Consider the following 14,289-nt stretch of genomic DNA (forward strand, 5'->3'; position numbering starts at 1 on the left):
GATGTAGAGAAAAGCAGAACACCTGTCAAAATGACAGGTGCCCTGCTTCCCAGTCAGGATTTACCCCTTCCTGCTCCTGGTTCTGTTTTCACCTGCACTACAGCCTATGGTGAAGATCGCATTATCACCATACAAACAAGAGCGGGGAGGGGTAAGTGTTAGGCTGTGTTCCCACATTGCATTCATGTTGCGAGCACTCTTCTTTGTTCACAATTTCAACAAGAGGAGGAAATGATCGCAACTAATGACTATCATTCTGTGTGTTATGGTGAACAATTTCAGGCCGTTCCCAAAAGCTCTTGTTTGCGATCACTTATTGTTAAAAATCACTTCATCTAATAGGACCCTAGGTGTAGTGTAAAGGCCCTATTCCACGGAACTTTTTCGAACGATTATCGTTCATAAAATCGATATTCGTTCTGTGCAATAGCTGTAAACGAGCGAACGACAACAGTGAAATCGTCGTTGAGTCGTTCACTATTTTTTTTCAACATGTGGAAAAAAAAATCGTTGGTCTTTCAACAATAATTCGCTAATCTTTTCGTTGAATAAAAAATCTTTCAGTCGTTCTTGAAATGTCTACCTACATTTCCCCACGTTTTAAACGACCATGTAACGATGTAACGACCGCAAAAAAATCGTTACACTACAGATATCGTTCACGTTCCCACACGTATTATGTGTTATTGTTCGCTTAAAAAAATCGTTAAGTGCTCGTTAACGAGCGGTCGTTGGAGCGAGTCTATGAACGATAATCGTTCCGTAAATAGGGCTATTAGGCAGCTGCTGGCAAGGCAAAGAAGATGAAGAGGGCATCAAAATGGACATTAAGGGTGTGTTCACACATACAGGATCCACAGCAGATTTGATGCTGTGTTCAGTTATTTTGATCAAATCTGCTGCGGATCCACACCATCAAGTCCACTGGGATATGGTACGTGCAAGGTCTAACTGTCAGGTAGGGGGTCTGGGAAAACAAGACGAGTGCAGCCCTAGAACTGGCACCCACCCCAGCTGGCCCTACCTGCTTGCCGCGACAGCTCTAAACAGCTGCGGACAACTGGGCGGCGTTCCCTAACCTGGCAAAGTGCATACACGAAAAACAGAGACAAGACTAACAAACAAGCAAGGGAAAGTCAGAGGTCCGAGTCGGTAACAGCCAGTCAGTATAGGTACAAAATCGTGATCCAAAGAATAGTCGAGGTCCAAGCCAAAAGGTCAGGTATCGGAAGTACAAAGTCAGAGTAATGCTAGGTCAAGATACACAGGAGGAACCAGGTTCTATCGCAGGCAAGAAATGAGAGCACAGGTCTGATATTTATGGAGCCTGGAGTCCCAGCCCCAGACTTGATTGGGGCTGAGGCTCCAGGTCCTGCCAGATACAGAAAGCTAACTGGTAAGTCAGCTGTCAATCAATAATCAGTGCACACACCCAACACCTATGCTGAACAGCCAGGGGAGTGAAACCCTGGCCTCTGCTATAACAAAGAACAGCAGAGCTGAGTATGTGAAAAACATGTGAAGCATTATGGCTGAAAAAGCCGAGCCGAGCGCCTGACTCGAGTCCTAACACTACCATTGTACAAATTGAGAGGCTGCACATTGAATACTTTATACAGTTTCTGGCGCTGGTGTAGAGGAAAGATATAGTGGAGTTGGAGAGGGTTCAAAAATAGGAAGAGTAATAAAAAGAAAGGGATGATTACAGTACCCAGAAAGATTATCACCATTAGGCTATGTTCACACTACGTAAAACTACGGCCGTAGTTTTGCGGGGTGGGACATAGCTTCATTTTTAATGGGATCCCGGCCGAAGCATACACACATCGTATACGCTCCGGCCGGGATCCCGTGTGGCGCCGGAAAAAACTGATATGTCAGTTTTCTGCGGCCGGAATTCAGTGAATTTCGGCCGCAGAAAGATCTGTCAGTTCACACAGTGAAGCAAGCGGCTCCGGTAGCTTGCTTCACTGTGGACTATGGGTAGCTCTGATGCGGGCGCACGCTGATGCGCCCGCATCAGAGCTCCGTGGCTGGAAAGATCACCCAGCCGGTACTTAAGTACCGGCCGGGATGATCCGGGCTAAGACCTGTTGTTCACGTAGTGTGAACATAGCCTTAGGTTATCTAACTTACAAAATAGATGGCTGATGGTTGACTGAATAACTATGTATACATATATCAGGGGAGTCGTAAGAGACCTCCTTCATGATCCATATATACCCAGGACTGTATCTATAACAAGAAGACATAAATCTACATTTAAAGAAGAAAAAGTTCCTACATGAGCACAGAGACTATGAAACGTTCTGCCAGAAAGGGGTCATGATCAGTGATGAGCGAGCATGCTCGTCCGAGCTTGGTACTCGATCGAGTATTAGGGTACTCGATGGTACTCGTTACTCGGATGAGCATCTCGCGATACTCGAGGAAATCTCGTGCATAAACATGCAGGAGACTCTTTGGTACATCCTGAGATCACGTGGGACCCATACATGCCGATAGCAGCGATTGGTTGGCCAGATCAGATGACCCTGCCATATAAAAATCGGCGCCGGCAGTGCTCGCTTCAGACGCATGCTGTGAGAGATTAGGGACAGAGCTGCTGCTTCTCAGGGAGAGCGTCAGTGTAGGATTTAGCGTTCCAGTAGGCAGGGAATACTAGCAATACAAACAAACAGCCCTTTTCAGGGCTTGAAAGCATTTTTTTTAATAGTATTACTACAGACTGCTGGCTGGGACTTGCAGTGCTGCTACCACGATTTCACCAGCACACTGTGGTGATTGGCTGCTGGCAGAAAGGGGACATTAGGTGTTGCATACAAACCCCTAAGAAGTGCTCAGTGTACTCCTTTTTTTATTTTGGGGCTGGTGGTACTGCTGTACTACATTGTATTTCGGGGATTTGTAGTACATCCTGCATAGAACTTCACTGCTCATTGTAAGGGGGTATCACAGTATGCATCTAGGTCCAGCCAGTACCAGATTGTAACGTAAAGCGCCCCCTAAACTCGTGGGGACTACAAAGTATTGCTGGGATTTGTAGTACACCTGCATAAAGCGTCACTGCTCATTGTAAGAGGGTGTCACAGAGCGTGTATTGGTCCAGCCACTACCACATTGTATCGCACAGCCCTACGGCTGTGGACGAGCGGGACTGGTTGCCCGGGGCCCGCCAACCAGCCAGCTGTTTTATTTATTTATTTTTTTGTCTAGCCGTGGCCGGGGCCTCACCACCCCCGGTCGAGGCATCAGGTGTATCCTTGATGTGACTGACAGCTGGCCTAGCTAGATTGTACCGTACAGCCCCCACAAAACTTGTGGGGACTACACTGTATTGCTGGGATTTGTAGTACATCCTGCATAGAACTTCACTGCTCATTGTAAGAGGGTATCACAGCGTGTATCTAGGTCCAGCCAGTACCAGATTGTACCGTACAGCCCCCCAAAACTTGTGGGAGCACAAGTATTTTTCCTGATTTCTGTATTTCATACGCAAGGCCTATCTAAGTTCCATACTGTGCAGTGTCCATAAAATGGTGAACCCCAGGGGTAAGGGTCGAGGACGAGGTCAAACTCAAAACAACGGTAGGGGGAGAAGTGGGGAGACACATGATGCAGGGAATGTTACCCCAACTGCTAGAGTCAATTTCATAGTCAAATTCAATTTACCTTCCTTGTCTTCTCCATTTCGAACCATATTATCTGTGGATGTCATCTTATCTTAGGGGTGTCCTCTGCCATTCTTTCACCAGTACCTTTTACCTTTTTACGATGTTGTAGCCGTTGTTAAGGCAGGATTGATCAGAGCAGTAATGGACATCCATGTTGGCTACTGCTGGGCCTTTACTGCCATCCATGTTGACTACTGCTGTGCCTGCCCTTGCCTCCATGTTGGCTACTGCTGGGCCTTAACTGGCATCCATGTTGACTACTGCTGACTTCTGCTTTGCCTGCCCTTGCCTCCATGTTGGCTACTGCTGGGCCTTAACTGGCATCCATGTTGACTACTGCTGGGCCTTTACTGGCATCCATGTTGACTACTGCTGTGCCTGCCCTTGCCTCCATGTTGGCTACTGCTGGGCCTTAACTGGCATCCATGTTGACTACTGCTGGGCCTTTACTGGCATCCATGTTGACTACTGCTGTGCCTGCCCTTGCCTCCATGTTGGCTACTGCTGGGCCTTAACTGGCATCCATGTTGACTACTGCTGTGCCTGCCCTTGCCTCCATGTTGGCTACTGCTGGGCCTTAACTGGCATCCATGTTGACTACTGCTGGGCCTTTACTGCCATCCATGTTGACTACTGCTGTGCCTGCCCTTGCCTCCATGTTGGCTACTGCTGGGCCTTAACTGGCATCCATGTTGACTACTGCTGGGCCTTAACTGGCATCCATGTTGACTACTGCTGTGCCTGCCCTTGCCTCCATGTTGGCTACTGCTGGGCCTTAACTGGCATCCATGTTGACTACTGCTGTGCCTGCCCTTGCCTCCATGTTGGCTACTATTGGGCCTTAACTGGCATCCATGTTGACTACTGCTGGGCTTTTACTGGCATCCATGTTGACTACTGCTGTGCCTGCCCTTGCCTCCATGTTGGCTACTGCTGGGCCTTAACTGGCATCCATGTTGACTCCTGCTGGGCCTTTACTGGCATCCATGTTGACTACTGCTTTGCCTGCCCTTGCCTCCATGTTGGCTACTGCTGGGCCTTAACTGGCATCCATGTTGACTACTGCTGTGCCTGCCCTTGCCTCCATGTTGGCTACTGCTGGGCCTTAACTGGCATCCATGTTGACTACTGCTGTGCCTGCCCTTGCCTCCATGTTGGCTACTGCTGGGCCTTAACTGGCATCCATGTTGACTACTACTGGACCTTTACTGGCATCCATGTTGACTACTGCTGTGCCTGCCCTTGCCTCCATGTTGGCTACTGCTGGGCCTTAACTGGCATCCATGTTGATTACTGCTGACTACTGCTGTGCCCGCCCTTGCCTTCATGTTGGCTACTGCTGGGCCTTAACTAGCATCCATGTTGACTACTGCTGGGCCTTAACTGGCATCCATGTTGACTACTGCTGACTACTGCTGTGCCTGCCCTTGCCTCCATGTTGGCTACTGCTGGGCCTTAACTGGCATCCATGTTGAATACTGCTGGGCCTTTACTGCCATCCATGTTGACTACTGCTGTGCCTGCCCTTGCCTCCATGTTGGCTACTGTTGGGCCCTAGCTGGCATCCATGTTGACTACTGCTGGGCCTTTACTGGCCTCCATGTTGACTACTGCTGTGCTTGCCCTTGCCTCCATGTTGGCTACTGCTGGGCCTTAACTGGCATCCATGTTGACTACTGCTGGGCCTTTACTGGCATCCATGTTGACTGCCGCTGGGCCTTTACTGGCATCCATTTTGACTACTGCTGTGCCTGCCCTTGCCTCCATGTTGGCTACTGCTGGGCCTTAACTGGCATCCATGTTGATTACTGCTGACTACTGCTGTGCCTGCCCTTGCCTCCATGTTGGCTACTGCTGGGCCTTAACTGGCATCCATGTTAACTACTGCTGGCCCTTTACTGGCATCCATGTTGACTACTGCTGTGCCTGCCCTTGCCTCCATGTTGGCTACTGCTGGGCCTTAACTGGCATCCATGTTGACTACTGCTGTGCCTGCCCTTGCCTCCATGTTGGCTACTGCTGGGCCTTAACTGGCATCCATGTTGACTACTGCTGTGCCTGCCCTTGCCTCCATGTTGGCTACTGCTGGGCCTTAACTGGCATCCATGTTGACTACTGCTGGACCTTTACTGGCATCCATGTTGACTACTGCTGTGCCTGCCCTTGCCTTCATGTTGGCTACTGCTGGGCCTTAACTGGCATCCATGTTGATTACTGCTGACTACTGCTGTGCCCGCCCTTGCCTTCATGTTGGCTACTGCTGGGCCTTAACTGGCATCCATGTTGACTACTGCTGACTACTGCTGTGCCTGCCCTTTGCCTCCATGTTGGCTACTGCTGGGCCTTAACTGGCATCCATGTTGACTACTGCTGGGCCTTTACTGGCATCCATGTTGACTACTGCTGTGCCTGCCCTTGCCTCCATGTTGGCTACTGCTGGGCCTTAACTGGCATCCATGTTGACTACTGCTGGGCCTTTACTGGCATCCATTTTGGCTACTGCTGTGCCTGCCCTTGCCTCCATGTTGGCTACTGCTGGGCCTTAACTGGCATCCATGTTAACTACTGCTGGGCCTTTACTGGCCTCCATTTTGACTACTGCTGTGCCTGCCCTTGCCTCCATGTTGGCTACTGCTGGGCCTTAACTGGCATCCATGTTAACTACTGCTGGGCCTTTACTGGCCTCCATGTTGACTACTGCTGTGCCTCCCCTTGCCTCCATGTTGGCTACTGCTGGGCCTTAACTGGCATCCATGTTGACTACTGCTGGGCCTTCACTGGCATCCATGTTGGCTACTGCTGCTCCCGGGAGTTTTCTGTGTGCTCAATGCCATGCAGTGTCTGGCCTAATTTTGGGGAGGCTCACTTGCTTCCTCACTCACTTTTAATGATTCCCTGTGTTCTTACTGCTATGCTGTGTCAGGCTGAGTTTTTGGGTGGTCCCTATGCCTACCTCTGTTTTAACCAGGCTGTTGCACAGAATTAGACATAATGGTGCCATTAGACAGCCTCAGAGGCAGGCATACATGCTGCCCCTGCTGTTTCCTGTCCATTTCCGTTGTGTTTCCATCAATTTCTGAGGTTGACAGGTTTTTACACGACCTTCCCTCTACCGAACTTGAGTCTCCTGCAAAAATACTCGAGTCTCCCATTGACTTCAATAGGGTTCGTTACTCGAAACGAGCAATCGAGTATCGGTAAATACTCGTCTAGAGTAATGAGCACCCGAGCATTTTAGTACTCGCTCATCCCTAGTCATGATGAATGGATAAAATCATTCAGGAGGGACCTGGATCAGTTTCTGGAGTGTTATAATATTACAAGTTATAGTCAGTAGATTGTAGAGATGGCTCCCTGATCCAGGAATTTATTCTGATTGTCAAATTTGGATCAGAAAGAAGTTTTTCTTCCTAAAATGAGGAAACTGGCTTCTATCTATTATATATATATATATTTTTTTTTTGTCTCTCTACGGTTCAACACTGCAGGGTCGCGGGCTGAACTGAATAGACATTTGTAGTTTTTCAGCCTTACACACTATGTTACTATTAACTATTGTTGTTGAAAAAAAAACTCTTGGGTATGTGCACACTACGGAAATGCAACGTAAAATCCGTTGCTGTTTCCACAGTTTGCGCATGCTCGCGGACTGTGGCGCGCGCGCATCTCTGGCCGTGTCATAGACTCCATGCTATGCACAGGCAGATTCTGTCATCCATTGCGGACGAGAGCTGCGGAATCCGCAACAGATTTTACGTCGCATTTCCATAGCGTGCACATACCCTTAGGGTATGCCGCGCAATCCTATCTGTCTCAGTGTGCCATAGCATATCTAAGGGAGTGGAGGTGCACGCACTTTCCCATAGACGGGCCATGGCACACTGAGATGGGTGGTGCCTAATTCTGCCTAATTTACTCAGTGTGAACATACCCTTAGGCTATGTTCACATAGTATTTCCGGCAGTCTTTTGGTCAGTATTTTTTTTCAACCAAAACCAAGAGTGGAGCTGGCAGGGCAAAATTATAATGGAAAGATTTACACAGTTTCTGTGCTTTCAACCTACTCCTGGTTGTGGTTGAAAAAAAAATACTGACTAAAAGACTGAGGGAAATATTATATGTGAACATAGTCTAAGAATAAATTTAGCCAATAGAAGTATATCTCCTGCTTGTCCTTCTCCTAGCTTAGCTATGGCTAAGAGTCCTATGTGATATAAGGTGTATCTGCAAGGAACTGATCAGTAGCAGGGACCCCCTAGATACTTGGAGGAACAAGACACACAATACAAGATGGAGATCAGGGACTGAAGTACATATATTCTACACTTAAGGATTTATTGCCCCCTATTGACATACCATATCCTATATGTAGATACAGCACACCTTGTCAGGTGGACTCTATGTGAAGTCTCTGCTCACGTTTTGCTTTTGTAACTTAGGTGTGGGTAAAAACACTTGCCCTTTCATTGCATTGCCAAGTCTTAACGTCTTGTGCAATTCAGCATAAGAGGCCTGCACATCGGGGAGAATAAGCAGTATTATATCCTCGAGTTAAAGCATGAAATTTAATCATGCACATCTGTTGTGATGACCTTATTGCCACACACAGGACTGATAAACGTCTTAAACAAATTACAGCACCGGGGAAAAGGCCACAGCCAGGTACAGGTCTCCTGCCATATCAACAGGATTTATTTTATGGAGAAGAACAGCTAAAGGCACTTGGCCCATGTTCTCACTTTGTTATTTTAAGGGAACAGAGAAGTACAAACATAACTCAGATGACAAAACATAATCCTGAGGAGGAGGAAACTATTCCTGCTTCCCTCTATGAGGAGGGACTCAAAACGCATTGTACAAACTATAAGGGTAAAACACTCGAAAAATTACTAGAAGTTCTAGGTATGAGATGAATGGATATTCAGAAGCTATTCCCCTTGTTGGGCAAGCATATAAAAGTATACGATCCAATAAGAAAGAACAGGCACTCACCCATGAACGTGTCAACTTCTTATTTCCAATGACAAATCATATAAACGCAGGGAGAGGGATCATGGCAAACAGGATTCAGCTGAATCCTGTTTGCCATGCTCCCTTTCCCTGCGTTTATATGATTTGTCGTTGGAAATAAAGAAGTTCAAACGTTGATGTGTGAGTGCCTGTTCTTTATCTTATTGGATCGATTGGACATTACTATTGTATAACAGAGCACCGCACGGACGCGTGTGAAGTGTGTCTTGTATTAGGTGACGGTGTCTATGGAACCAGAAGTGCCGGGTTGAACCTACTTGCTGGAATATAAAAGTATACCTTTACTTTTAAAACAATTAAAAAAAACAACATGGTGGTGAAGAGGTGATTATAGAGTTTACACTAAAGTTATTGGGCCCCTAAGAGCCCCCTCCATGGTAAACAGCTATTTTTCATTCTCTCCATTTCTTGTGAGTGGGCCAGAGCTGGGATGTTTGCCAGCAGTACTCACACATGGACTTCCTTTCCCTTGCTTTTCAAACACAGGAAAGCACATACTGCTCTTTGCTACACTATGGCATAATGTTGGAAGAAATGCACAAGGACCCATGCACCTTAACTAGGGAACTACGAACCCGAACCCTCGGTAATGATTTTCGCTGTCTTCCCGCTCCGTGGAGCGGGCGGATCCAGCGGGAGGACCGCCTGGAAAACTGGGATACAGCCATAGCCATAGGCTGTATCCCAGTTTTCCAGACGTTACTCCCGCTGGATCCGGTCGCTCCACAGAGCGGGCAGACAGCGGGAATCTGCTGCCGAGCGTTCGGGTTCATACGAACCCAAACCTCGGCAGGTTCGGACCATCCCTAACCTTAACTCCAGTCTTTAAAGACCACCAACAGATCATGTTTTAAATATTTCCTCAGTATTTCACAGGTGATATAATTATAGTCAGTCCACCAGGTATCACCACCACTATTCTTTGTATTCTCAGATCATGACCTGTTGGTGGTCCATGAGGACTGGAGTTGAGGAACACTGCACTAGGCTGAATGGACTCTATGGATGGCATGTGGGGTGGTAAATGGTTAGTTCAAGGTGCTGTGGGAACAGAAAGATAAAAAGTAACAGGATCACAACAAGGGGTTAAATGCAGCCCTGGTCTAAGCAGTCAATTGCTGATGATGACAAGCTAAAGGAAGGGGGAAAGGGGATTGCATGAATCAAGTTGAAGTTTTTTTTTCTTTTTGTCTATAACCTGCTTTTACCAGGATGCTGATCATTAAAGAGATTTTGCCATTAAAGTGATGGTACGTCACTAGGACAGGTCACCATGTTATGACTTTTTGGAGCTTTGACCTCGGGGACTGATCATGAGAATTAGTGTTATGTCCCCTCCCTGCACAGTGGCCATCACTTCATAAAACAGAAAAAATCCAACATGCAGACAGGGATAGTAACTCTCCTACATTGTTCTATTGATATACCAGTAAGGTCCAACCGTCTGATAACTGCAGTCTTAAAGCAACACTCTTGTATCAGAAAAGTATATTTAAATAAAACATGCTTGTGTGTGTCTCCGCTTAATTTACCTCTGGACAGGAAGAACTACACAATGGGTATTGTCCCAGCTCCCCAACTCCTCCCTCTTGTCGTAGACATTGCATTATCCTCTGCTGTCTCAGCTCCTACAGCTCAAGTCACCACCTCCTTGTCATATACACAAATCTTGTGTAGCACATTTAGGGTGGGTTCACACTGAGAAATCCGGGCTGATCACCCGCCACGGATTCCGTTGCTCGCCCCCTCCGCCCTTGTCATAGATTCCATTCTATGGTCGGGATAGAGGAAAGGAAGCCACTGCCAAACACTTCAATTCAAATTTATACAGTGATTAAATGTTTTTTTTTCCCCCTGTGCAGATTATTTACGACATGACTGCTAGATCCAGCATTGTGTGCTTATGAATTTCCTAATATATAACAAACTGCAGGTTCTAGATTGTAAAAGTTGAACAATAGGCTGAAAGTTATGGTGCGTTTACACAGAGATTTATCTGACAGATTTTTTAAAGCCAAAACCAGGAATGGATGTTCTCTGTTTATAATCTGTTCCTGGTTTTGGCTTCAAAAATCTGTCAGATAAATCTTTCTGTGTAAATGCACCCTTATAAAGATGTATTAAGAAATGAATCACAACAGAGTTGGTGGACTACTGAGATTTAGGCCAGGTTCACTCACTGAAGCAAAATACAATTGTAATTTTAAATAAAAATAAAACAATGTGTGAACAGATAAAACATTAATTATTTGGACAGTTGTAATCAATTATGGCCGTTATTCTATACAATGTGTGAACTGCCGGCTAATTCCCCATTGACTTCAATGGAGCACATTATAACATTGAAAAGACGTCCATATTTTGTTTTTATTATACTGTGTGTGAACATCACCTAAAATGGTATTTTTTTTAAATTTTTTTATTACTATGCCCAACTTACTCTACTTACCTTTGTCATGCAGTCGGCACATGACATTGACCAACAGCAATTACAATGGCATAGCTGGACCAGGGCTCTGTGATGAATACTGGAGGGGGAGTAAAGAAGGAAAATCCAAGTTATTTGTCCATTTAACACCTGCACAATAATATCTAATAAAATAATATATATGTATCCTGTAGAATGCACTTGGCTTATCAGGACCTTTATCTCAGCGGGAAGAGTACATATATAAAGAATGTCTCTGCTTGCATGGACCATCCAACTTCAGTATTTTGGTCAGGGTTTAAAAAAAATTCAAGTGTCCAAAACATAGTGTATGGTGCAAATGAAATGTTGGTTCCACTCCTGGCATTGTCTGAAAATACTGACCTAAAGTATAGCTAGTGAAGCCTAGAAATGAGGCTAGAACACACATCAGCACAATGAACAGTGTTTATTATCTGATTATCTCAAGATTTAGTAGCTGAAAAGCAAATTTATATGCCCTCAAATAAAAAAATATATCAAGGACATTGCACCTGTTACTTATGTATTCCACGTTATCAAACCTGGCGACCTGTCAGATGCCCAATATTTGCCACCAGGGTTGTGGAAGGAATGTTATTACACTGCCAATCTGTCCCAAAGATACAGAGGGGTTTTATTCTGAATTTAGAAAAGAACTTTGTTTTTCTAATTGGACCAATAAAGATACACCAGAAGATGTATATTAAAGCATCTTGGAGGTATTCTTTAAGAAATGTATATCTTAACCCTGAGCAATGACACCATATGGTTTAAGTGTCCCTGTGATCACAAAAACTCATTTACAATGTCAAAGCTGTTGGCTGGCAAGGATCTGAGCATTCACACATCCACCGGTCATTAGATATAGCAGAAAGAAGGGCATGGCTGAGCCCAATTCTCTGAGATCTCCATCTCACTGTTTAAAAAAAACACACAAAACTCCATTATATGTCTATGGAACTCATCTCCTGAACAGATACAAAGATCTCAGGGAGCTGGAGAGAAGCATTTAAAAGGAATCGGTCACTAGATGTACAGTATGCCCTTAAATGAGGGGAACCTTAACTAGTGACAGACAATGCTAAACAGATCGTATTACTTACATCAGTGCTTCCCAACCTTTTCCACCTCGGGGCACCCCTTGGAAAAAAAAAAATTACCTCGGGGCACCCCTACTAAATAATGTTCTACAAAATAGGAAAACTGTCATACAGTGACTCACAGGTGACGTCTTCATTGATCTGAGGCGTCACTTTTCCTTTTCCTCTCCATCCAGTCCAGTCCTCCATGATGATTTCTTCCAGATACGTTTCATCTTTTAAGAACCTGCGAGACAAACAATTTAGGCTCCGCACATTTCTAGCAGCTTCCTTTCCTTTCTCCCTCCTGTAGGCTCCCAAAGTAACTGCGCTGTTTGGTGTTATGTGCAGTAAAGCGAGTAGGAATGTGGGATCCCTACTGTGCCCCCATGAGCTAATAATGCCCCCAGAGGTGCCCCCATGAGCTAATAATGCCCCCAGAGGTTCCCCCATGAGCTAATAATGCCCCCAGATGTGCCCCCATGAACTAATAATGCCCCCAGAGGTGCCCCATGAGCTAATAATGCCCCTTGAGGTGCCCCCATGAACTAATAATGCCCCCAGAGGTGCCCCATGAGCTAATAATGCCCCCAGAGGTGCCCCATAAACTAATAATGCCCCCAGAGGTGCCCCCATGAACTAATAATGCCCCCAGAGGTGCCCCTAAAAAAACAAACATCATACTCACCTAATCGGCGCTGTGTGGCTGCAGGGAGCAGCTCTCCTCCTCCTCTTCGGGCTCCATCTTGCGAGCCGCAGGGACGGGACCTTTGGCAAGCATGATGATGTCACATCATCACGCCTGCCGGAGAGGTCACGTCCCGGCGCCCCATAGGCTGCTGGTATGAAGTGTCGGCAGCCTATGGGAGGGAATGCAGGAGGACGCTGACAGGTCCTGCTCCTGCATTCTGCTCGCTTTAATGTTCCCCCCCCGTCAATGTGCGGGCGGAACATTTAAGCGATCTGTGCATCCCGAGAAGCTGCGTGGCCGCAGCTTCTCGGGATGCTTGAAGAGACAGCGCTCATTTCCCACCGGGATCCCGCGGCACCCCGGTTGGGAAACGCTGACTTACATCATTCTGTTCAGCTGTTCTCCTAATATGCAGAATAGGATTCTTGCCGCACCCCTCCCCCCACTGATTGACAGTTGACTGCCTATACACAGCATGGAAAGATAACTGCCAATCAACAGCTGGTGTGTGGAGTTTCCTGCTTCTCATGAATATTCAGGATTACTGGGCTCATGTACATAATGGAGAGGACGAAGTATTGTCCATGTTATTCAGGAGGATATCTCTGGATCAGCACAGAACAATGTAAGTGATGCATCATTCTGTTCAGCTTTTCTGTCACTAGTTTATGCTACCCTGAGACAGAATAGCGTAAACCTGTTGACAGAGTCTCTTTAACCATGTGCTTCTTCTGGCTTTATCTAGAACTGAATGGGGATCTAAACATTCATGTCTCTATAGCATGTCAGGGTCCCTTTCATTGTAAGAAACTTTTAAGTTACTAGACCCAGCACCGGAGTCCCCTACATGTATGCTTTAGTAAATACTTGTAGACCAAATAAAGGACTGTGTGCTATCTGGTATTCCTTTCTGGTAGCATTTAAATTTACACTTGGGTGTTACCATTCCTCTTGGCAATTAGGTGTGTACCATAGGCAATGACTCCACATTAGTGGTCACCCAACAAGTCCTCTTAATTTCAATTCCCAAGTACCCCCAAAAAGTTATAAGAGATTTGTGACTTGGTTAAAGAGCATTGCTTTGGTGTAAGAGCTCCCTGTACTGGGTGGGAGGGCGAGTGGAGGAGGGGCATGGTCTGCATAGCGGGGTCTACAGCCCTGTACTCTGACCCAGGACGTCTCACTCACCTTCCAAATCATAGCAGATCCACTTCAGGCTGGGGCTTACATCAGGGGACAGGACTGTGGGGGGTAATATCTTTATAGCTATAACCCCTCTCTGCCCAGACAGAGAGCACTGCATGTATGTCCCCACTTCTGCCCTGCTCATTCCTTCATGCTCCCTGCAGTCTCTGTCAGCCCTTG

At 46.4% G+C, this 14,289-nt stretch overlaps 1 protein-coding gene across 1 annotated transcript in view; it reads right to left on the minus strand.

Moving 5' to 3' along the window:
• BHLHA15 (basic helix-loop-helix family member a15) overlaps positions 1-11,235 on the minus strand; it is a 35,955-nt gene extending 24,720 nt beyond the window's left edge. Inside the window, exon 1 of the mRNA XM_069981994.1 lies at positions 11,155-11,235. The gene's annotated coding sequence lies outside the window, so the exon portion shown is untranslated. The remainder of the gene's footprint in view (positions 1-11,154) is intronic.
• Between the last annotated feature and the right edge of the window lie 3,054 nt (positions 11,236-14,289).

Source organism: Dendropsophus ebraccatus, chromosome 9, assembly GCF_027789765.1.
Source record: "Dendropsophus ebraccatus isolate aDenEbr1 chromosome 9, aDenEbr1.pat, whole genome shotgun sequence".
Taxonomy (NCBI): Eukaryota; Metazoa; Chordata; class Amphibia; order Anura; family Hylidae; genus Dendropsophus; species Dendropsophus ebraccatus.